Raw genomic sequence first — 22,050 nt, forward strand, 5'->3', positions numbered from 1 at the left:
GCCTGTCCTAGGATATGCCGTGGTTATGCTGCCACGTTATATCCTTTAAAGGCGTTCTCTGCAGAAGACATACATGATCTCTTGCTAATATTTAACTTCGCGCTTTATCTGTTGTGGAGTCTGCTTGGCATATTTCTCTGTTAATTGCAGCGTGATCGTACATCTCGCGATGAAGATATTTGTCAATGTTTAAGTTCGAACAAATATGTGGCTAGTAGCCGACGAGCTTGTCTTGTCACTTTGCGTCAGTTTTCTAGGTGGCTTTCAAATAACTCGCCTAGAGAAAGTTATGTGAAATAAATGTACATACTAGTCTAACACATCGGCGTTGAGCTTTGAACACCAACAATAGTGAGGAGAAGGCTTGCGTGTCAATTAATTTTAGCACAGAAACAGAAGCTGTTCTCCACACCAAAGTTCAGGAAAGCTCTCATTTATGCTATTCTTATGTACAGAACGGTCATATAAATACCAAAAATTCATACCGTTGAAGCAAGCGTACATTCATTAAATCGGAAACCTGTTTGTCATGTTAGAATATAGGTTGTTTCACAAACGCACCTGTGTGCTTTGAAAGTTGTTATAGATATGTTTGTTTAGATATATATATAAATATAGTTGTTATAGATATGTTATAGATATGTTATATGTTTGAAGTTGTTGAATGGCCTGCTTATTATAATAGGCGTCCAGAAAATTGCACTACTGAAGAAATATAAGAACGCTCCGTCTTCACTTACGTGCAGAGCCACCGCCTGGCATTCAAGACGTTGTTTTTTGCGGAGAGTGAATTTTACTCTTCATTCGCAGCCTGTCCTCAGTTTTGTGCAGTGATATAGGCAAGCATGCAGCCAGGAAATTGTCGCATTGTGGTCTTTCTGAAGGGTAATTGGTGGCAGAATAAATGAAAAGGGTGCTGAACACATACGGACAAGGCAGGGAACAGTGTCGGCGTTCGATTACCGCTGATATACTCGAGAAAGGGAAGAAAGGAATGTTGATTCTCGGCGCAAGTGTAGAAAATAAGTGGCACCAATGGCTATAAAAGGGACACGCCTACTGTGCAGCAGGAACAGCGTCCGGACTGATGCCAGGCGTGTCACAACGCCAGCACGATCAGTGATGCCGGCGATGGCGCTACAGGCCCCATGCCTAGATGGTGCACAGTACGAGAGTGACGTCAAAACATCGGCATTGGTCAACACTCAATGCAAGGATTGGATACTATTAGTTTGATGTTCCCTGCCTCCTCCACTCAAACTATATGCACCATGGTGTGGAATGCACATAGCTGCTCAGCAGGATTAGGCGCCCAACACTCATTCCGGGAGCCGAAACCACAGAGCCACCCTGGCTCTGCCGTAAAGCCGATTTAGCATACCGTCACGGTCCGTCGGCTTGGCTAGATCGTTTTTCCAGTGACACACACCGGGCGCTTTAGGAGACCTAACTCTTCGCGAGCGGCGAGCGCGTGTACTTTCGATACCATGACCCCACAGCGGCGATGGTCGAGAAAACGCGGTGTGAGCGCCGCCTGATTACCATAGTCCTAATAAATGTTCTTATTACCGTTTTATGGAACGCTGTGCACGTGTGTTTATTCTTTTGCACCTAATAGAGCACGCGTGTTTAGTGGTGATTGGTGTCCTTTCGCCTTTTTTTGGGGTGAGATACATCAATTTTCACGACAGGACCAGACTTCTTAACATTGTCTTACACTTACAGCGCTAACAAAGGAGGGCGACAGTTTCACTTGTCATGCACATTGTAAAGAGCAACCCTCTATAAGCAGCCATTTCCCTGCTTTAGGCACCTGCATCGTGTGTTCAGTGCACCCTCCTACTGAAGAAAGCTTGTTTTTCTTCGTAAGAGCCGTTCATTTTGCTGTTTCTGTACGAATGACCCTTGCGCGCTTTGAAGAGCTACCATGTGTATTGACAAGGTACCCGCAGACACTATTTGAAGACAGCATGATGAGCGAGGAAACCCTTGTAGTCTGCCTATTTAAACTTGGAAGGAATGCCGCTTCCGCCATCGAGCGTCCGTAGCGGCGCTCATATTAGCCATAGAACAGCACTCTCTGAGGTAATGCCAAAAAACTTTTAGCAGAAACAGTATTCGATGAAACTGTTTATTTTTCAGTCCAGGAAACACTGCAATTTTCTTGCAGCGAGTTCATTTTATTTCCACCTGCTTCAGGCGGTAGTTGCAATGTCATACATTTGAGCACATGATATTTTGGCAACGCTAATGTGCACAGAATATTTATTCACAGCTGTGCAAGTCCTACATAGTTGCGCATCGAGAATAGGCTGGATCTACACATCGGCCATTTTTACACTTTCCCGTATAACACCCATGGCCTGTTCCAAGCTCATGTCTGGCAGGTGCAATCTGCAAAAAAAAAGAAGAAAAAAAATTATTCGCGCCAGGAGGATGCGCACCAGAAACAAGTGGAAGTTTTAGAAATAGGGCACACAAAGTCGGGAGACACTATGGGCCAGTGAACCAAACGAAAGCAAGAAAGCAACAATTGATTCGAATTTGACCTGAAGCGCATTAAACGAGGGAAAACTAGGAAAGTTGCAGAGCTTTTCTACACTCAAATGAGTTCATAAATTTGTTTTCTTATTTAATCCAAGTTGCGGAACACGTTAATTTTACCAAGTATTCGATAGCATGTAATATAAGATAACCGCCCAAGCAGTCCGCACAGATGATTACCCAGTGATGTTCAAACGGGCGGCCCCGTATTTATCGCCGGGTCAATCCCGACCGGCTCCTCGGTACGCAGTTGCTGCTTGCGCTCGGCTGCACGAGCCTGTTCTTGTGCCCGGGCTGCCGCAGAGGGACTTCGTAGACGAGCTCGTTCCCGGTTCTGCTCGTGGCATTGCTCATAAAAGGTTGCTGTTCCTCAGGAGTACGCATGACACGTGACCTACCCATGTCGGAGCCGCAGAAAAGGTTCTGCGCTTGCGCTCTGCTGCGGCGGAGAGTAACGACATCACCACTGGCGCCGCCCGCCAATCGCGAGCATCTTTATCTCTCTTTCCTTTCTGCATGGACATGGGTTGCGCCAGATGAAATTTCGACGTACAGGCGACAGACAGACGGACGGACGAACGAATCGGTTAGCCACATACAGGGACGCTGTAAAATAGATCTACGTGTGCCATTCAGCCCTCGATAAACATTCGCACAAGCGATACATCTTCTCTCGATATGTAGCTTTTCGCTGTAAATCCAACAGTATCTGGCCCACATTATAAAGGCCTGACGCATAGCTAGTTTCTTTATGTTTTACGCTTCCGGAGCTTAGCGGTTTTCATGTTTCTTTTGCGAACATTGCCGTGTCACAACTGATGTTTTATCATCGTCATCATCATCATCAGCCTGGTTACGCCCACTGCAGAGCAAAGGCCTCTCCCATACTTCTCCAACTATCCCGGTCATGTACTAATTGTGGCTATGTTGTCCCTGCAAACTTCTTAATCTCATCCGCCAACCTAACTTTCTGCCGCCCCCTGCTACGCTTCGGTTCCCTTGGAATCAAGTCCGTCACCCTTAATGACCATCGGTTATCTTCCCTCCTCATTACATGTCCTGCCCATGCCCATTTCTTTTTCTTGATTTCAACTAAGATGTCATTAACTCGCGTTTGTTCCCTCACCCAATCTGCTCTTTTCTTATCCCTTAACGTTACACCTATCATTCTTCTCTCCATAGCTCGTTGTGTCGTCCTCAATTTGAGTGGAACCCTTTTCGTAAGATTCCAGGTTTCTGCCCCGTAGGTGAGTACTGGTAAGACACAGCTGCTATTCACTTTCCTCTTGAGGTATAATGGCAACCTGCTGTTCATGATCTGAGAATGCCTGCCAAACGCACCCCTGTCCATTTTTATTCTTCTAATTATTTCAGTCTCATGATCCGGATCCGCAGTCACTACCTGCCCTAAGTAGATGTATTCCCTTACCACTTCCAGTGCCTCGCTACCTATTGTAAACTGCTGTTCTCTTCCGTGACTCTCAAGCATTACTTTAGTTTTCTGCAGAATAATATTTAGACCCACCCTACTGCTTTGCCTCTCCAGGTCAGGGAACATGCACTGCAGTTGCTCCCCTGAGTTACTAAGCAAGGCAATATCATCAGCGAATCGCAAGTTACTAAGGTATTCTTCATTAACTCTTATGCCCAATTCTACCCAATCCAGGCCTCTGAATGTCTCCTATAAACACGCTGGGAATAGCATTGGAGAGATCGAATCTCACTGCCTGACGCTTTTCTTTATTGGGATTTCGTTTCTTTCTTTATGGAGGACTACGGCGGGCTGTGGAGCCGCTGTAGATATCTTTCAGTATTTTTACATACGGCTCGTCTACACGTTGATTCCGTAATGCCTCCATGACTGCTGAGGTCTCGACTGAATCAAACGCTTTCTCGTAATCAATGAAAGCTATATATAAGGGTTGGTTATATTCTGCACATTTCTCTATCACCTGATTGATAGTGTGAATATGGACTATTGTTGAGTAGCCTTTACGGAATCCTGCCACTAACGTTTAGAACTATCTTAAACATGTTGGGGGGTTTGGAACGCGCTTGCCTAATTGATGTATTTTGCTTTTGATCTCTGTGTCGAATGATAAATAGGCGCCTTTATTTTCTCATTTTTTTGCTGAGGGTAAACTTTCAAGTACCTCTCGTCCTCTTTGGTTTTCCTTATTGTGTTTCCTTTATTCAGCTTGAAGTCAAGTATTATTTCTTACAAATTTGCAGAAATTTCAATTCCTCTATGCTAAAAAACAAGTTTGAGTTTTGCTCACGCAAAAATCTTGGCGACCCTATTTCTATAACTGCATATTCAGTATACACCACACCTATCGCTTAAATCAAGTGCACCACAATAGCTCTGAATACATTGGCGTAGCAACTATTCTTCGAGCGTGAGGGGGAATCCTCTCCAGTTCTCTCTTTGTCTGTCGCTTTGTCTCTCTCTCTCTCTCTCACTCTCTTCCCTTGCATAATTAACGGAGCGGAGCGTGTGGGACGTTTTTCAGCAACGTTCTTACTCGTGAGCGCTTTGCCTTCCTGTACGTCCATTTGTTGCCACAGTAAGTTGCCCGCGAGAGCAGTGGGAAGGAAACAGGCGCGCGTTAGTGGCCTCGTGCTTAAACCGTCCGTTTCTTGCGAAAAAAAAAAAAAATATATATATATATATATATATATATATTAGGTACGGTTTCATTTAAAAAAAACTACCTGTCACTTCGAAGAATTGTTCACTGGCGTGACCACCTTATATCCGTATTTACAAGACCTAATTGTAGACGACAGTTCAGTTTCACAGCCTGAGTCCTCTTGAACCACCAAGAATCTGGCTTCTCTCGGTGGTGGAATCTTCCTTTGTGTAATTGTCATATACTTCGCAATCACTAATACTGCTTCGCCTTTCCGGATAAACTGCAACCTCTCTCTTTCTTTTAATGCGAGTCTGAGTATAAGCGCTGCCGTGCATGGCTACTGTTGATTCTGATTTCGAGTGTATCCGAAACGGCCTCGTTTCCCTAATTGAGCGAATTATACTGGATGTCCCACTATCATGCACAAAGTCTTTAAAGAAGAGCAATTGCGTTGCTCGAAGAAAATGTGGTGCAAATTATTTCCAGTACACTAGAGTAGGCGCCAGTAATATGTTGTGGGAATGGCAAGGAGGTTAACTGGTGTGCGACCGTGCACGGGGGAAGGGTAAGGGAAAACTAAAGACGGTAAGAATAATGAAGACAAAACGTAAAGGCACGAAAAATAAATTGTGAAGCTTCGGGATGTCCACGGGGACTAGATTCTCTCAACAGGCCACTCGAACGCAAAAATTTTAAGATTGCATTGGCTTTCTTGTGGTGTGACGACTGCATAGTCTGGCTTTTCAGGACTGTGTCCTTCGAAAGCGGCGGGTAGTCACCCGCGCCAGCGTAGTCGCGGGTGCCTGCCTGTGTGCGCTGTATCGGGGACATAGTCAAAGCATGTGTTCGATAGTTTCCTTGGTGCCGCAGTGGTCACACGCAGTACTATTCGATCGTGACATGGGATCAGAATTTTTTTTGAAGAGTCCTTAAAATAGTCTGAACAACAAAGTGACCACCGCGAAGGGCCTGATTTGAGCCAAATATGGTTTTTTAATAAAAACACGACAAGGGGACGATGAACAAGAATACGTGCTAGACGCTTTGAGCCAGCGCCCGGGGTGTTCACGTCGTTAAAGGAGGTCATAAGTGCATACTGCTTCGTCTAGCGCATTAGTCGAAGACCATACGAAAGCGTCACGGGAGCGCTAACGTGACCATCATTCAAACTGTTGCGCCTAGACAACATTAGGTCAGTGTAGGAGGTCAAAGACTGTTCGAGTTGTCTGCAACTTGTCCCTATCTGTGAAAGGAGTCACAGCCATGAGGGATGCATCCTGCTCAGCTAATTGCTGCAAGGAGCCAATGTCTGACCGCGAGAACGGCGTTGACCGACGCTTAGAATGCCTAGTCATTGCGTCATATACGAGATCGAAGGAGCAACATCATAGGCGGAGTGTGGCAGGATGGTGCCTCTGAACCTTGTGCCAGCTTGGGTCATGGGGAATGTACCGCACGATTTGCAGCAAGGAAGGGAACAGCGTTCGAAGGCACCAGACTGCCCCACATCTCATCTCCGAGGTCACGCGTCGACTTCGTGCTGCCCCACTAGATGGCACAGCGTGTGCAGAAAGAAACGCGAGAGGGGAGCCCGGTCACCGCATGACGCGTTTCGCAGCGTTCTGACGTACTGGCGTTGCGTGCATTTCGGAGTCTACGCACAGGCTGTGCGGCGACAGCGATAGATAGCGCGGATTACTATTTTATAGAACCCTCTCTTTATCGTTAATTGCACCTTCACATGAATCTATCACGCGTAATACGCATAATCACCACTTAAACACCGGTCGCGAGAAAGAATGCTAATCGCATTGCCGTCACCAATCATCTCCAAAGGTTTAATGCGCCAAAAATTTTTGGGAGACATCTTCTGCGTGCGGTGTTTTTCAGAAGGATTTTGCTCATGTTCCGAGAACAATCTGGCTGCGGGATAGGCTGCTGAAATGTGATGTGCTTCTCTACTTCCGCCAGTACGAGTGTGCATGTGCCTGTAAATAAGTTGTCCTCATTACCGCCGTATGAATAAAACCCTATTCGGTTCCTCTAACCTCTCGTGCTCGCAACTCGGCATTGCATTATTCCCTTGTGTGTTGACATTCTCTTGTATTCATCTCCACTAATTTCAATAAGAAAGTCGCCTTTCAGCCATGTGTTGTGGGACCTCCTTTTGAACAACTACACCAATACCAGTATTTCCTTATTGTTAAATGAACACTTCTTTCTCGAAAAACGGAAATGTTGTAAGAATTTGTTGCAAGTATAAAGAGCCCTTTCCATTTCTATTTTTCAAGGAAACTTCTGACGATGGTGCGAGCAAGCTTAGACTCCGTGTGACGCCCGATAGCGTAGTCCAGCTCCCCGTTTGGACGCGTAGCCGAGGCGTATACTAGAGAGCGAACCTCAGAGAACCGCCCAACTCCGAGACTGCAATACCACAACCCTATAATACCTGCCAGTACGATCCACCGACCGTGTGTCGCTGGCGTTCTTGCGTTAAGCACGAGGTCGCACGTTGAATTGCCAACCGCAGCAGGAACCAAAATCTTTGAGTACGTTCGAGTTTGGAGGCTGCATTCACAACCTTAAGTATATAGGCGCGCTTAAGGAAAGGTTCGTGTCCCTGCATTAAAGTCGCGTTAAGTTTACTTCATTGCGTGGTAAGGCAAGATGTTGACAAAAAACGAAAAAAACGCAGAAAAAAATACATTTTTCTCGGCAATATAACCAATCCAAATAGCAAGCTAGAATACATGCTTACTCACCAAACACAATTTTCCGTCAGGCGCATTACTTCCATCTTTCTTTTCGCAGTCTTCAGAGTAGTAGCTGGACTGTGAATTATTCGAAAAGGATGGCAGTCGATGGCCAATTATTAATTTGGATCTGTCATTTATAAATGCTACCGTGGAGTGTGTCAGGGTAAGCGTAAAAACAACTCTTTGAGATAATGAAAGAAAATACAACATCGCTGGTTTTTGTTGCTATACTGGAGTCAGTAAAAGAACGTTTTCCTGGGGCGGCACTTAAATGGTCTGAATGTGTTCTTTGAGTCGCGTGCAGCACGCACAGCAACAGACAACGATTTGGACGAAGTCGGGAACCTACATGCGGCGGAAACTTCTTTTTGGCAGCATCATGCACGAAGCTCACTCGTAATAACATCTGCAATATTTTTCCTAATTTATCAAACGGGAATTCATTCTATCTCCGTCTGCAACAATGTTACTTTTCTCGGCACACATCTTGACCCTAACCTTACATTTTGCTGTCCCTTCCAACATCTGAAGCAGAAGACTGCGTTTGGTAAGTGTGCATTAATGAAAGCTCGCCTTTCTTTTTCTCGTGAGGCTCTGCTAGCATTGTATTGTGCTTTCATTACCAGTTACATTAATTATCGCATTGTTTCATAGGGCAACATATGCGCTTGTCACTTACCATCGATTCAACATATCCAAAACCAGTCTATACGCATTATCACTTCTAGTTCCATGCGACCCAATGCCTCTGTGTTACTTCGCGTGTACAATATCTTGCCTGTTAGCAATTTCTTACAATTTGACATACCCGTTTTATTCTACAAGTTGCTTCATAATAACCTTACGTTTCAGTTTATTGCAGTTGAACTTTTGCAGAACAAAAATATAACGAGATTTGCGGCTAACAAAAATTTCTTGTTACCCGTGCTTCATACAAATTACGGCAAGAAAAATCTATGTGCGCCCCAATTTCTTTTTGTAGTGAATCACCATCAACTATAAAACACTGTGCTTCTGCTGAAATGTTTAAAAATTACTTTAAGCATCATTTCTTGCGATAACTGCACTACGATCTGGCTTTGTATCTTTGACTTCTGTCTCACATGTCATTTCTTGAGATTGATCCCTGCTTGTCCCCCGACTTTCTTTTGTAATGTGTTTTTTCGTGTTTGTTTGATTTTAAATTAAATGTATTATAAAGTATTTTATTCCTTCGATGTTATCTGACAATAACGCTAATTTGCTGTCTAAAAATATCACCATCGACATTGTAATTATTAACCGAGGGTCCCACTACAGTTCTGCAACTTTGGGAGCCTCGTCTGTATATTTGTGATGTTGCAAGCACTTCTTTTTTGGAAGCAATAACTCTGAATCTGAATCTAAATCCTCGTCTATGTAAATAGTAGCGATCAGCACCGCACGCCGTGGCATTTACGAGAAAGGCATCATTTTGGCTACGACCAGTTCTTTGAAAATTACCCAGGCTGCTAGACTGTGCACTTTTCGGACAACGGTTCATCACGCCGCATGTTCTTCTTTGCCTCCATCGACCCTACACTATGTCACGCTCCATTCTGTCATTTTTTTTTTCATGGCGACAACGTCTGCATTGCTATCGCGTAACAAATGAAGCAGCTTCAGCGTACCGTCCATTAGCGGAAAATTGAGTGCTATTCAGGCTACTGCATAAAAAGGCGGAGGATGGCAACATTGGCCTGGGAAATGCGTGTGGCGCTTAGGTCCCCACACAGATTCTGACTGCGATGCGTTCTGTGTATGTATTTCCGAAGCCGCAGGAGTGAATACCGCAGTGGATGAAGGTGACGTTGCGACCACTGTAAGGAAGAAATTGCTTTCGAGAGAAATTATGGTGTCCGCCATCATATTCCTCCACATTTACAATAGATCAGTTCACTGTCATGGAACCGCAGAAGTATCGGGACTTATCAAATATTAATATGAAAACTCTATAATTAAAGATGGCAACGTTCCAAATGCAGATACTAGTAGCCATTCATGATAGGGTAGCAGGAATAAGAATAAAAAATTATACATGTGTAAATGTAAATCTCACTGCAAGAATCACGGATTCACTGCCGAGAGGGGTTTGCGAATATTCGAAAGTTTAGAATAACGAAGCAAACGACGCCCTATTCGATTCGGTCATCAAATTTAATCGTCACAGAGTACGATTCCCACTCTGTAAGGAGCCCTATACGTGCGAAGAAGCTACTTGTTTGCTTCTAGTGCTCCATTTGTGTTTTTAATAAGTAACTCTTCCTAACGTACTGTGTAGTGAAAAAAAAAAAAGTTGCTTAGATTTAGAATACTGAAATGAGACGATCGTTGTACATTAATTGTGACCACGACTGTTCCTAATTAATAAGGTATTTGGAAAGCGTTCAGTATTTCATTCGATTCGATTCGCTTCTGGCGCTATTCAACTCGTATTCGATTCGGACTCAAAAATCAATATTCGTGCACAGACACATATGCTAGCCAGCCATGTGCACGCGCAGTAGACCGAAGCTCTTGCCTAGGCTTCACTATCTGCTCTTCAGGCAACGAAATTCACAAACCATCACGTACCCTAGGCCTCCCAATTGCGACTGCTTCTTTCTTGTGTGTCGTTGGTTGTTCACTCGGAACAGGTTTTTTGTCTGTTGGTTCCTGCTTGTCTCCAGTGGACGGAACTGCAGAGAACATTTATGAGAAGGGGCAAAAATCGTCAGTTAAGTACAGACGTCTCCAATCACTTCTTGCGTCACAAGACAGTAATGTGGAAAGCGAAACCGTTATTGGGAGAAGCCGATACGATTTTTTAGAATGAAACCGTTTTGGGTATTCCTAGGTATGGCGGAGAACAAACATTTCTGTGATGAAAAACTGCCTCCACCTTGCGAATTGCTCCAGAAGTGATTTTTCATATTATTGACCTGCGTTGGAAGCTGTCAATTTATTTTATCTATAACTGCAATCTCTTAGCCTCCTGGTTAGCTCAGATGGTCTCCGGCTGCAATCCGCCTCTTTCATTTTCCTGTGATGCACTCTGCCGTACGCCACTCAATACGTTTTGGAAGGGTCCCGCGGCTTTCGCCGGTTGATTTGTGTACCTGCGCCCACGTTGAGTGCGCGTCGGTTGTGCGTTTCGTGGATCGCGAACCATTATTAATGGCTTCTTCGGGACAGCATGTCGTTCCTAAAGCCATGTAGCACTCAATGACTACTGGGTGATCAGGCCTGTGTGCGCTCTTCTGCAAACGGTGTGGCCGATAAAGGGACGCTGAGTTCCGTTTGGCAGCACGACTGCCTTGGAATTTGTCACTGATTTCCGCACTTGGACATCACTTTTTGTATTATTTTTATACATTATTTAGACGTTTCGCACTTTCAAAAATCTTCGAGCGCAGCCTTCTGCGTCGGATTTCTTAAAGCAGCGCACTTATTTACATCGACATCTACAGCCGCAGGTTGTTGTTATCGTCAAATATTGTGGAAAAGGCCGATCGCTGATATGAAATAGTGTGAAAATGTAGCAAAACATGCATATCTGCGCATATGCGCCATGTTGTTATAGCCTGAGACGAGTCAATATGAGCGGCCGAACCACTTGAACAGCGGCAACTGTGATCCAGATGCATATATTACCGGCTGTTAAGTCATTCTCGCTTTTCTTTGAGTCTATTATACTTAAGCTTTAGCGTGCCATAGAGCATTATTAGAGAAAACTGTGCTCGCATAAGTGCTCATTTTTATTCCATGTTGTTCTCTCACCAAAACACACGGATTGCATCGCTCACACGGCGTTGGTATATATATGTAAATGAGCGAGGCGGTTGTTTATGCTGCTGCATACCGAATACACCATCTCTTGTTTGGCGCTTGACGCAGAGGCAAACAGTGCTTCTCTAAAATTGAGAAATGTGTCGGCAAAGGAAAACGTACAGGCCTACCCATATACGTAGCAAATGCAGCCGAGAGCCTACAGGTACGGTGACGTACAGATTTTGGCACAGCGCTGTGTCGCCGCTTACCGCTTTTTGTGTATGCGCCGGGCAAAGTGAAGTGTAGCTGATTTCAAATCGCTAAGACCAGAATTGAACTGCTCACGTTTCAGTTCAGGTCCGCCGGTAGCGAGTGCACGAACTCGACGGCGCCAGGTTAACCTTCGCTGAACAGGATCAACATTGGCTCAAACTTCGTGAGCACCGCTTGAGAGGGTTAAAGCTTGTACATTTCAACTTGGTAAGCGTGCTTGACTCATTTTGAGCACGAATAATTATATATACAGGCGATGACGCGGTCGCTATTGTGTTGTCGGTTCGATGGCCGATAGCGCAGGGTTCGGTCGAAAGATGGTCGGCACGCTGATTTTGCCAGTGCCTTCAACAAGAAAGCCCGTCGCAGTAAAACTCACGCTCGCCAGTTCCGTCTTTGTTGACTTGGTATGATAAAAAGGTTTCAGTGACGCTTAATAATCAGTCAATCATTGGAGTGAGCGTCTTGTCGATCTGCTGTCGACCCAGCGTTGCCGCGCCTTACGAGTACGTGCAATCAGGAACGCGCTGCCACCACCAGCAATTGAGGACCGACGCTGCAAAAAGACTTCGTCAGCAACATGATGTACTTAAGTGCCGCCCAAGTGTAACGAATGGGTTTTTCGTTAAATTAGCGAGCCATTCATGAAAGGCGGCAACTAACTGTCTCATGGTGCAGTCCCGACAACTCGGACGATGCCCTGGCCGCTTTCTCTTTTAATCTGGAGTTGCGGTCGTACGCTACGCACGTTTCCGGCACCGCACCGACGTCGAGCTACCAATGGAGTTTCAACGCGGCACACGGCAGGAGTGTTTGCATCAGCGCGCGTCCCCGCGCTTTTTTTATTCGGGGGACTTTCCGGCGTGAGGAAACGCGCGCTTCCCTTCCAAAACATTTCGCGGCTAATCCGCTAGAGCAGGGCGCATGCGCCGTCGCGCCATGAAAGAGGCGGATTGCGCATGCGTGCGGTCGCGCAGTCGTATCTTGAGAGCGAGCTATGTTCGGGACAGACTCTAGGTGCGTCGACGACTCGCTGCTGTGTGCGTGCTGTGTGTTCTCGGCGACCAGTTTTCGTTGATGCAATAGACAGCACGAATGTCACATCGCTGCCTGCTGCCGCCGCGTTTCCTCACTCCAGCGTTTTGACAAAGAGTTTGTGCGCTTATCGAGTTAGATCTGTTCATGTTTGCTTGTGCGCTCGTGACGCCATGCTTTTTCATATATTATTGCGAAGCAATACTACTTTAGGTCGCACTTCAGCCTGTTCCGTGGCGAGGCGGTGGTAGGCACCATTGACCTTTAGCGTGACCTCGCTGCGTGACGTCACACCACATGACCTAGAGTGACGTCACACCAGCTGTGTAAAAACGGGGCCCCATCTCACGCCGTCGCGAGGCGAGGCGGTAGCCACCAACGGCGGCCTAACTCCCGCTCCTCTCACCAGGGGCGCTACAGTCAGAGTGGGCATATATTACGACGCGGAGAAAATGGAGTCTTACCGCACCGTCGGCCAATCGATACTAGAAGATTTTGTAATGGGCACGCTGGTGAGGCAAATGTTTGTCGGCATACACGGATTCGAGTGATGACTTCCTCTTAGATAATTCACTGTAAGCCGTAACACTGGCATAACCCAAGACTACCACCAGCCATACTACCAGCTGATCCGAGAATAACACTATTGCTTCGCAATCACGAGGCTTAGCCAAGCTAAGCCACGGCCGTTTTTTTAGCGTGTCTACGTTTGCATGTCTATACGGAGGATGGAACTACTACCGTTAATTCGTATAGCTGTCCACTAATTTTCTGTTGCAATTGATGCTTCGCCTTTCGGGAGCAACTGCGGCTTTTTTACAACTGCGAAGCTTTCGCTCGAGTAACGTTAATTTGGGATTCCGCGATAGATATACATCTATACATAGATTCAAAGCAAGAGCACAAGAATTCGCAAAAATTTCTTCACCACGCAAAGAAAGTCGTGCAGATTTCTTCACCGAATTTGGTTACTCATGGCATTCTCATATCTATAGAGGAAGCATGTTGAAATGTATGGCCACTTACCAGCCGTAAATCTCACACACTGTGAAGCGCGCGTTTTTACAATGCTGTTCATTACAGTTTGGACGTTTATGAAACCACTCAATTGACAATATTTTTACTACTGACCATATTTTTTATCCATGAACATTTTACTACCTACTGCAAATATGTTTCACATATTTGTTACATTATCTCGGCAAATATCCCTAAAATTTTTCTGTTGCGTCAGTTTGCGATATGGCACAACGCGATATGCGAATGTCAGTTTGATCAGAGCACACGGAAAGAACGCCAGGCCTTTAGGAGCAAGTGCTGACAACAATGCTTTGATTATTCTTACGCATACTTGTTTTCCTAACGATACGCGACTAATGCCTCTGAAGATTCGTTTGAAACCATGCTTACGGTGTGTGGTTGGTTCTTCTAGTTCTTCTGTCACTTCTGTCGTAGCCGTTGGCGCAGTCGCTGATAATTCAGGATCTAAGGCTGCACGACACAGGTACTTGTTGTGCGAAACTTGTTTCACTGCAGGACACCATAGTTTTGCGCACGGAAATTCGTCATCTGCATGTAGTCCAGAACTTGCGTTGTAATAGGGGCCTAGCCAAGGGGAGGGTAAGAGGAAGGGGGTAGGCGTACACCAAGCACAAGTGCACCTGTCACCTCCCTCATCCCGCATCGATCGATCGATCAATCAATCAATCAATCAATCAATCAATCAATCAATCAATCAATCAATCGTTTTCATTTTCTTTTTCACCTTGAAAAAGAGGAGACATGACTAAAAGCTGGGGTACAGCTTGACGAGGGTCCTGCCTCCTTATAAATTTGACAGCAGAGCACTGCAGAAAATCAAAATGCGACGCTTACAAAAAAATAAGGCTTGGGACCAAATGCACTTTCAAGCAAAAGAAACACTTGTATACAAGCACATCTATATTATAAACATGCAAATACATATATATACACATTATGCACATATACACACACGTACCATGCACGCAAGCTTATGCACAAATATCTACATACATATATATAAATTCTTGTTCTGCGCTAGCACGCATGCGTGACTACAATGCAAGGTGAACAAACATCATACACAATACTAGTAGCATATCTGGTGTAACTGACAAAATAGTCTTGTTGTATGGTTTAGGTTACGCAAAGGATCAAACTCTTCCTTTGCGAGTTTATTAAGTAGAATGGGCATATTTTATGTTAATGATTGCTTATCGTAATTGGTTTGAGCTGTACGGACATGCCATACTTATTTATGCCTAGTATCACTGATGCTACGGTTTACGTACCGATCTGCTAGAGGAAACACTATAGATTCATTAGCCCTCAAATGTGACTTGTAGCTCGAAATTAAACGAAAGCTGTATTGAATGAACACAGGTCAAATATCAAACTTTACCAACAAATTTTTCGTGAAAAATGAGCAAAGAATATTGGCAATGCATCGCACTGCTTTTTTTCTGAAGCAAATGCGATTTCGTGAGGTTTGACTTGCTACTGGTGCCCCAAACGAGGTTGAAGTATTGTAAAACTAAGAACACTACAGCATTGTAAAGTAATATATCAGTTTTAATAGGAAGAAAACATTACAAACGTACTATTGTTGCCACAGTAGAAGACACCTCTTTACCGATTTGTTCCACATGATTGTTCCAGCTTAGATCTTTAGACAGTGTTACACTTAATGTCAAGGACCGTGTTAACTATGTCTAAATCATTTGTACCTATTTTACTTTTTATTGAACTTCGTAGGTTTTTGCCTGTTTGCATATACCCAACTTTTTCCTTGCTCTCATCTATATGTAATCAGCTTGCATCAGTTCACTCTTTAAAATCTCTTAGCGCTTTGTTCCCTTGAAGCTTTTGTTCAGCCTCTGATGTAGAATAATAAACATTACTGTGTCATTGGCATAACAAATAAATTTGGCCTGTTCTGAGCTTTTTGGCATATCGTTTACATCGATTATGAACACTAGTTGCCCAAGGATGCTCCCTTGCGGCAGTCCTACTCTTATAACCTGAAGAATGGACTTTTCCTTTTCTATCTCTACATATTGTGCTCGATACGATAAGTAGGATTTAAAGAAGTCTTAGGCTATGCCACGGATATCATGAACCTAAAGCTTAGCGAGTCAAATGTTATGATTAACAAGATGAAATGCTTTGGAGCAATCTGCATATGTTCCAATAATCTTTTTTTATTGTTGAACGCTTGCAGAGTAGTTTCTTTAGTTAAAGGAGCTGTCTCTGTGGAAAGATGCTTCCTGAAAGCATGTTGCTCATTGCCAAGGAAATTATTTTTGTCAAGATATGATATTACTTTATTATGCACTATTTTTTTCAATGCCTTTCGAGAACACAGGTAAGATCGAAATTGGACGATAATTGCGTAGTAAATTTTTGTTACCCTTTTTGAAACACCCGCTTTACTCGAGCCATTTGTATGTCTTTCGGAAATTGGCCAGACGATAGAATCAGGTTATAAATGTCAGTAGGAACAGGACAAATGATGTCAAGGACATGCTTTACCGGCCTTATTTGAACGCCATGTGTGTCCTGCGATTTACTATTCTTGACTGAGTTTATAGAAGAAACTTCAGTACAGTTAGTGGGAGTGAGAAAGAATGACTTGGAACTAATGCTTTCGATAAATGAAGCATCATACCTACTACTGTACGACTTTCTGCAAGCATTTTCTTGTTGAACGAAGAAATCGTTAAAAGCATTAGCTTGTGTTGCGCCAGATGTTTACCTTGACAAAGAAAGTTACCAGGAAGAATGAAGGATGTAAGTGGACATAGCCGGCGAGTTTAAATTTCTCCATGTCACATCTGATCGCGTAGTCGTAGGTTCTGAAAAACAAGTTTTGAAGGTAGAAGTATTTAGCTGCTCTCAGTTTACTTGTAAGTCGATTTCGGTAGGACCTACAGTCTTCAAGGGTAGCTGGGTCTTTATGTGTACCAATATCGGCGTACAGGCCATTTTGAAGCCTAAACATAGTTAATAATTCATAGCTTACCTAAGATTGACGAGCTTTCGAACGTCTCTTAAACTTTTTGAAAGGAAAATGTTCGCGGTATATCTTTTTAAAAGTAGCGATGAAAACAGGGTACACAATTTCATATTTGTTTGAATTGAGAACGCTGTTGCATTGATGCAGACTAATGGAGCTGCGAAAATTTTCTAGAGAATGTGTTGTTATATTTTGAACATATCGAATTCGTGTGCTCTTTATTATTAAATAGTAGGTACTGCTGAATAACATTAATATACCTCAATGGTCGCCGATATCTGTATAAATAACATTCGCTATTAAGTCATGAAAGTAAGCGTTTGTAATGAAAAGGTCGGACAGAGTGGCCGTTTTGCGAGGAACTCTTGTTGGCACTGGAATTACATTGCTCAACCTCTTGGCAACTATGAGGTAGAGAAAATATTTCCTGTAGTGCGTGTGCCTAAATATATCCACGTTACAGTCACTTCCCAGGGAAAAAAAATTAAATTATGGGGTTTTACGTGCCAAAACCACTTTCTGATTATGAGGCACGCCGTAGTGGAGGACTCCGGAAATTTCGACCACCTGGGGTTCTTTAACGTGCACCTAAATCTAAGTACACGGGTGTTTTCGCATTTCGCCCCCATCGATATGCGGCCGCCGTGGCCGGGATTCGATCCCGCGACCTTGTGCTCAGCAGCCTAACACCATAGCCACCTCCCAGGAAAAGGATAGAATTTCCTTCTACTACATAACTCAAAAACTGATTAAAATCCCCGGAGCGTGGGCGGTAGATGATGACAGAAAAATTGTTGCGGCTGCGCAGTGTAAGTACTTCGACATCTGGGTTGATAATACAGAACTCGTACACAATTTCACAATGAATGCCTTCCATTACAACAAAAGCCACACCGCCTCCACATTTGTCTTCACAATTTCGATAAAAGCACTGATAGACGGGAGGACAAAACACCTGTGACGTGGGAGTGTATCATGTTTCTGCTTGCATTATTGCCGGCACAGGAGTATTTATGCTTTCCAGGAGCACTCCCATTTTATGTTTTTTCTGTACCAAGGAATTAACGTTTTGGTGAAAAAATGACAACGATGACAATGACGAGCAATGACCTTGAAAGCAAAGACGTTGACATCGTTTAACAACAAACGCACAACTCCAACGTAAGACACAAGTAAAAGGAACAAAGGTGAAGAGAAGTTTCCTTACATGATGTCAGATGAGTCATCCAGGCCATTTATCACAACAACAGCCGTCCCACCTGATTTGCGAACAAATATCTTGCCGTTTCTTGTCCACCCATACTACCATTGGCAATCTTTCCTTTTGCTATTCGCGGCATCGAATAGTCGCTTCATGGCAGGGCACAAATGCTCGTTTGCAAAAACAGGCATGTTTGATGGAAAGCTTAAGTCATCAGTAGGCAAGAAAGCGAAGACGACAGTCTTTGCTTTCTTGCCTTCTCTAAAATAGTGTCTCGTGGTAATCTTCGTGAAAACTGAATGACAATGTCAAGGGCAGTAGTATTGCCTGACGTTTTAACACGGTGAAAGATTTCAGTGTCAGCGTCATCAAGGGGCATGTCTATAGCTTGTCGTAATTTTTTGTCGATTTCTCTGACATTTTAGTGAGGAGCTTGGGACATGGCCGCTCACTTTCACACTATAGCATCTTAAGTGCTGTTCACTTTGTAAAAGTCTAGTCTCATGTCGCTTCAGTTACGCAGCCGGAACATCACACTCATCCTTCAATTCCTTGACATTTTCTTTCAATGTGTGACGTTGCGTCTCTGTTCGACTTACGAACACCTTCATTGACTCGTATCGTACCATTCTGTCATCAAGTTCAGGCTGGTCTTTATTTCCCCGATATAGTTTCTTACATCTCCGTCAAGGCTTTCTCGAAAATCACGAAATTCCTGCGATATTGTTCGCTTGAAATCCTCAAACAACTTATTTATTTCTTTTGCCATGCTACGCAGCTAGTACGAGATTCAAAGCAGCAATATTACGCACGACGCAACAAGAAGAGACAATGGGGCAGTAATGTACAGTTTAAGAAAGGTAAGCAATAAAAACAGCTGCAGCAGCTACGGCAGGAAAAAGGTGTGAAATATACAACAAACTTGGTAGAAGCTACTGACCTGTACAGCAACAGTGAAAATGTCAAATAGGTATACACGCCGCCGCAAGCTGCAGCTGCCAAACGGGATGATCCTGCGTCTTCGATGAGCTTATAAAGGGCACGCTGGAAACCACGCAGTCGCAGTACGATACAGTCGGTGTACGTGCTCCCACGAAGGAAGCAGCAAGACGGTATGGTGGCCCCGCAGTGGTCTTCCACCAGGCTTGGTTATCCGCAATCCTGTACACCAACATTGCAAGTGTCAAATAGGAATACACGCCGCCACAAGCTGCAGCTGCCAAACGAGATGATCCTGGGTCTTCAATGAGCTTATAAAGGGCACGCTGGAAAACACGCAGGCGCAGCACGATGCAGTCCGTGTATGTGCTCCCACGAAAGAAGCAGCAAGACGGTATGGTGGCCCCGCCGTGGTCTTCCACCAGGCTCGGTTATTCGCAATCCTGTACAGCAACATTGCAAGTGTCAAATAGGAATACACGCCGCCACAAGCTGCAGCTGCCAAACGAGATGATCCTGGGTCTTCAATGAGCTTATAAAGGGCACGCTGGAAAACACGCAGGCGCAACACGATGCAGTCCGTGTATGTGCTCCCACGAAAGAAGCAGCAAGACGGTATGGTGGCCCCGCAGTGGTCTTCCACCAGGCTTGGTTATCCGCAATCCTGTACAGCAACATTGCAAGTGTCAAATAGGAATACACGCCGCCACAAGCTGCAGCTGCCAAACGAGATGATCCTGGGTCTTCAATGAGCTTATAAAGGGCACGCTGGAAAACACGCAGGCGCAGCACGATACAGTCGGTGTACGTGCTCCCACTTAGGAAGCAGCAAGACGGTATGGTGGCCCCGCAGTGGTCTTCCACCAGGCTTGGTTATCCGCAATCCTGTACAGCAACATTGCAAGTGTCAATTAGGAATACACACCGCCACAAGCTGCAGCTGCCAAACGAGATGATCCTGGGTCTTCAATGAGCTTATAAAGGGCACGCTGGAAAACACGCAGGCGCAGCACGATGCAGTCCGTGTATGTGCTCCCACGAAAGAAGCAGCAAGACGGTATGGTGGCCCCGCCGTGGTCTTCCACCAGGCTCGGTTATTCGCAATCCTGTACAGCAACATTGCAAGTGTCAAATAGGAATACACGCCGCCACAAGCTGCAGCTGCCAAACGAGATGATCCTGGGTCTTCAATGAGCTTATAAAGGGCACCCTGGAAAACACGCAGGCGCAGCACGATGCAGTCCGTGTATGTGCTCCCACGAAAGAAGCAGCAAGACGGTATGGTGGCCCCACCGTGGTCTTCCACCAGGCTCGGTTATTCGCAATCCTGTACAGCAACAGTGCAAGTGTCAAATAGGTCTGTGTCAAAAGCTGCTGCTGTCAAATGGGAATTAACCTGGGTCTTCGATGACCTTATTAGGGCACGCTGGAAACCACGCAGGCGCAGTATGATGCAGTCGGTGTACGTGCTCCCACGAAGGAAGCAGCAAGACGGTATGGTAGCCCCGCAGTGGTCTTCCGCCAGGATTGGTTATCCGCAATCCTGTACAGGACAGTGCAAGTGTCAAATAGGTATACACGCCGCCGCAAGCTGCAGCTGCTTAACGGGATGGTCCTGGGTTTTCGATGAGCTTATAAAGGGTTTGGGTACGGGTTAGTTGGTATTCCATGGTGTCAATCGTCACTTACAGCGTATACATGGACGTGGGACAAAAACGTCGACGAAGACAACCGTTGACTTCCAACTGATTTTTATTTTGAGAAACACACGTTTCTATACTGATACACCAAGACAATAGCGCCACCTACAAAGCGTCAAAACGACATGGAGTACGCATTCAAAATTGATGACCTCAGATGAACGACAGCGCATGTGCGACCTCAGAAAAAACAATTCTTTGTCTGGTAATGCAATTGATGGCTTACTAGCTGATTCACCATCGGCAATCGCTGCTGCTTGAATGATAAGTCTGGTACACTCATTAGAATGTCTAGATAAGATAGTTGTTTCTTCAAAACTCGGGACACAGGCGCATCGTACGCAACGAACACCTTGAAAGCCCTCCCCCCTTTGCGCACTTTGCTTTTGTCTTGGTGTCTCAGTATGTGTACGTTTGTTTCTCAAAATAAAAATCAGTAGGAAGTCAGCGCTCGTCTTGGTGGTCCTTTTTGTCCCTCGTCTATGTATGCGCTGTAAGTGACGATTGATACTTTATAAAGGGCACGCTGGAAACCACGCAGGCGCAGTATGATGCAGTCGGTGTACGTGCTCCCACGAAGGAAGCAGTGGTCTTCCAGCAGGCTTGGTTATCGGCAATACTGTCCAGCAGCATTGCAAGTCTCAAATAGGCATACACGCCGCCGCAAGCTGCTGCTGCCAAATGGCAGCAAATCAAATGGGTGGCCCCAATCTCCACGGAAGAACTGTCACTGTCGGCATATATTCATTATAAATGTGCACTTTGTTACTTAACAGTGTCGCAGAATATCCGGTGCCGGACGTCGTTTCCTCAAATATATTTTCAAACCACCCATACCCAGGCCTTCCATGTGGCGCAAGGAACTTACTGAATTGTATTTCTCAAAATAAAGTGCGTGGTAAAATCGTAAAATGCGACTTGCACGTAACCTACAGACGTGATAGCTCTTGGATTGTAGTTTGAATATACCAGAAAACATAACTCTGTTACGAAAAAACTGAAACAAACCTTTTTTCCAGCCTCTCTACAATTCAGAGACCGCCGACTGCATCCGCCAGGTGCGAGCGCCGGCGCGTGAATATCTAGGACCCCACGTAGCCGCGCATCCGCTTCCTTGAAGTACTTCCAGGTGGCGCTCGCCTACGCCGCATCGCGGCCCACG

The 22,050-nt window shown here is 44.9% G+C and overlaps 1 long non-coding RNA gene across 1 annotated transcript; it reads right to left on the minus strand.

Moving 5' to 3' along the window:
• Positions 1 to 2,119: 2,119 nt before the first annotated feature.
• Positions 2,120 to 20,922, minus strand: LOC140216419 (uncharacterized). Its single transcript, XR_011893084.1, has 5 exons — positions 20,878 to 20,922; positions 14,423 to 14,581; positions 10,529 to 10,632; positions 7,943 to 8,011; positions 2,120 to 2,394 (listed from the first exon to the last, which is right to left on the minus strand). It is a non-coding gene; the product is annotated as an uncharacterized lncRNA (long non-coding RNA).
• Positions 20,923 to 22,050: the final 1,128 nt, after the last annotated feature.

The sequence above is a fragment of the Dermacentor andersoni genome, chromosome 3 (genome assembly GCF_023375885.2).
Source record: "Dermacentor andersoni chromosome 3, qqDerAnde1_hic_scaffold, whole genome shotgun sequence".
NCBI classification, from domain to species: domain Eukaryota; kingdom Metazoa; phylum Arthropoda; class Arachnida; order Ixodida; family Ixodidae; genus Dermacentor; species Dermacentor andersoni.